This window comes from Theropithecus gelada, unplaced genomic scaffold (assembly GCF_003255815.1).
Source record: "Theropithecus gelada isolate Dixy unplaced genomic scaffold, Tgel_1.0 HiC_scaffold_534, whole genome shotgun sequence".
In the NCBI taxonomy this organism is placed as follows: domain Eukaryota; kingdom Metazoa; phylum Chordata; class Mammalia; order Primates; family Cercopithecidae; genus Theropithecus; species Theropithecus gelada.
In genome coordinates, this window is record NW_020261963.1 from 3,078 (window position 1) to 7,082 (window position 4,005).

The 4,005-nt window shown below is 35.3% G+C and overlaps 1 pseudogene across 1 annotated transcript; it reads right to left on the minus strand.

The window, feature by feature from the left end:
* Positions 1-489: 489 nt before the first annotated feature.
* Positions 490-1,456, minus strand: LOC112617864 (annotated as a pseudogene). The gene has a single exon (XR_003117978.1). The product of XR_003117978.1 is annotated as a eukaryotic translation initiation factor 3 subunit L pseudogene (transcript).
* Positions 1,457-4,005: the final 2,549 nt, after the last annotated feature.

The window sequence follows — 4,005 nt, forward strand, 5'->3', positions numbered from 1 at the left end:
GCTCCTAATATTAGGTTGGTGCACCAGTAATTGCAGTTTTTGCCATTGAAAGTAATGGCAAAACCCACTATTACTTGTGCACCAACCTGATAATAGCATGGGAAGTTTCCTGATTACATGCATCAATTCAGACATATCAAAATGTTAAGAGGATAAAATCATGTTACATCTGAGAAATTTTTTTTTAACCTTTCAGATCAATATTTCAGTATTATAACAGCAGAAATAGAATATGAGGGAAAAGTTAAAAGAGTTGATGGAAAAGATGAAGGACAAAATTACCATTGTAGTGAAGTAAAAAGATACACCTTTTGAAGCAGAAAGGAAACAGAGGGCAATGATGTATGATCTGTAAGTAATGTGTAAAAAAATATAGTAAAGGTTGAACTTCTGAGATATAAATCTCAGAAGTTTCAAGAAGAAACAGATTTGAGAATTAAAAATTATTACCACATGTAATCTCATTGAGAACAATTTTTTTTTTTTTCCCTGGCTCCAAAGATCCTTTACTGATACCCACTTGAAACACTTTGGTCCTTAACTTGTTAACTGAGTTGACAGGCTGATGGCTGATCTAGGTAAAGGTTTCATGGTAGCAAAAACACTTCCTGCCTACAATATATCAAAACAGGTTCCTGAATAATGTGTGTAAATGTTGTCAGGGTCTCTGTCCCATCTTCTTCAGAGTTCGATTAAGCTCTTCGAATTTGTGGCTCTGATGGATGAAGAAATCCCCATAGCACCTGGCGACCTTGGTGTCTGCGATGTGGATCATGTCATTATCAATGTAGAAGTTAACCTCTGAGGCTGACTAAATTCACCATCCAGGGTTGTGATGCAGCTGGTCCACACCAGGTTCTTCATCTTGTGTTTGAAGACAGGAAGCTGGATCCTGAACTCCTGCTCTGTGAGGTCCAGGAAGCCAGCCAGCTTGGCCACAGGCATGGTGATGTAAAGCTTGAGGAAGCCGGGGATGGTTGAAAGGTGGGCCTGCTGCTGTACTTCAGAAAACACCTTCAACTGCTGCAGGAAGGACTCTTTGTGGTAGTTGGGGTGCACATTATTGTAGTTGGGCAATACAGGCGACAGGAACTTGGGGCAGGAGTAACTGAAAAGTTCTTCATAGACTTGTGGGTCACCTTTCTGCATGTGCAGCATCTTGTCCCCATATTTCTTCTGTAGCTGGGGGTGAATACTTTCATCAATACCTATGGGGTACATCGTGAGAGCAATGGCCAGTAGCGCATGCGTCTGCTCATTCTGCTTGTTAATCATCTCATACTTGTATGTGGTCCTCTGGAACATGCTCTTGGTCCTCTGGATCTAGAGGAGGATGTTGGCGAAGACCCAGATGGCATCCTGGTAGCGACACATCATCAAATATGCAAACCCAACATAATTGTATGTGGTGACCTGGCACTCTGGCACACGGGAATACATACTCTTTTTGTCAAGTTTGATGGAGAACAAATCTTAAGCTTATTATTTTTTTTTAAATTTAGTTGGGTATTAATGTATTTTTAATATTATGGCTAATTTTAATAAGACCTTATAAACAAATCTAATCCCAATCAATCTTGATTGCAAAATAATTTAATAAACATTTTGATAACCTTTTATAATATTTTTATTTTATAACTCTTTATATCCATTTAATATTATTTATCTTTTAAATTTTTCTTTAAAACAACCCCTCAAAACTTCTAAACTAGGCAAAATTATGTTTCCCACCATGAAATTTCAGTTTTTTTCCTAAAAATCTCCAGATTTAGGCCACTCTAATATTTGGTTTCAGATTTTGACATTTATACTCAGAAGACTTTGGTCTATAATTTCCCTTTCATGGAATGTCTCATATTGTATTTGGTATCAAGATTCTCTTAATCTGATGAAGGCAGTGTGGTTGTGTTTTTTCTGTACCGATTCTATGAAAGATTGGGTACAAAAGTGGTGTGGAGAAACACTACATTTTTCTAAAAATAGGAAAATATTTAAGACAAAAAGCTTGGTGGAAGAATCAAAAGTACAAATCAGTAATAATACTATAAAACATGCTCATAAATCCATAGACAAATTGGAGCGGGAGAAACAAAAAAATGAGGAAGACATTTTGAGTACAAGTGAATTGGCCTATTTGAAGAAACCACAATCAGAAGATGAAAGTGAACATGTCTCAGCAACAGTACACAAAATTCCCCATATTTGAGCACTCTTTGTATGACATTTTGAAATTGACAAATGCTGTCAAACTTGAATCTCGAAGCTCACAGAGTGATGATTAGAATGGAAGGCAAGATATGGTTCATCACATGATCACAGTGATAGGTCACTGTAGAATTTTCTAGTGAATACATGCCACATTATGGGGTCCAACTGCTGCTACTTTGACATGGGTAAATGGTCACTTAGATTATATGTTGCATTTCAAAAACTGAATCCCAGACCCACAGTATTATTCTCTGTGTATGAAATAAATGTTAAATGAGGAAAAAAGACCTGTCTCTCAAATATATTTGATAGTGAACATTTCAGAGTGAAGAGAGAAAAAGCTAACATGTTGAGAATAAAAGGAGTTCCATGCTTGAGTTGAAATGCCCTCCCCACCCATTTCTACTGTTCCTGAATCACTGGACATTTCTAGATTAAATAATTTAAAATTTGTTCCAGATTTAGTTTTAAAAGCATTATTATAAATTTAGTTTTAAAAAATAATTATATAAAACCTTCTTTTATCACTTATGTATAGTACCTATTTTTTCTCTCTATGCAATTAAGTTTATGTACTTATTTCTGAATCTCTGAATTTTTTGAGAGATACTCTATTAATGTATACATAAAAGGCTGGCTATTCACTGAGACATTAAGAAAAATGAAGCACTATATATTCACCAGCCGGCTGTTTGAAAACATATAATTAATTCTTTTTTAAATGGAGACTTCTGATAACCCTAAATTCCAGGATTAAATATGTGTTGTGGCACATCAGTCAGCCTGATAACACACATTCTTATGATCTGGTCATGAAAATTAGGAAAGGGAAGGGAATTGACAAGCCCTTTAAACACGCAGCAATGGAAAATTCTAAAATAAACATGACAGAGTTGTCATGTCTAAAACAAAGTAGATACCCTTTTAGATATGAAATGGTTCAGTACAAATTTCCATCATTGCTGATGCATTACAAGTTTCTAGAACTATTTTATCAAATGGCTCATTGATGAGATAAAAACTGCATTAATAATGGATGTTGCCATTTTTTCAGGAATTATTTAAGTGAGGGGGTAGTTGACAGAGTTTGGGAAGGAACGTGTAATATTTCCTCACTCTGAGTATAGAATTTTAATGGTTAATAACTAGATAGAAAAATGTGTGTGTGTGTGTGTTACCATCACAAACATACATATACACATGTCCAGTGACTCAGGAATTTCATCACTCCCTGTCTCATATGAAATTTAAGATTTAGTGGTGAAACGGAAGAAAAACTAGAAAACAGCGTTACATCTCTGAATGCTCAATTAGGGAGAAAATAAAAAAGATTTGGGAATATATCAAGAAAATAGAACCATATGATTGAAGGAACAGCATTCAAAGAGCAGATCAGACTTTCATTTGGTTGAGCAAATACTTTCCTTCCTGCTGCCACCTGAGTGTCCACAGTGAATGAAGAGTAAATGAATAAATGTAAGTAAAGCCTTTAAAAAGCTTCCTCACTGTGTCAGTGCTATATGATTGTTTAATTAACAAATCTGGAAAGATGTGCAGAAACTTTACCATTGTTACTTCCAGAAGCAGAACCTGATAGGCTGTGGAAGAGGGAAAGAAGGAAACCTAGATTTCAGTGTATGTTATTTTGTACCTTTTGAATGTCCTACAAGTGTGTTATTCTTGGTGCTTTTACTGTGATTTTTTTTTTTTTTTTTTTTTTTTTTTTTTAAAGAAAGAACCACCAGCACCAAATAACGCATAAAACAACCACTTTATTTTGTTCATGGTTCACAGGGC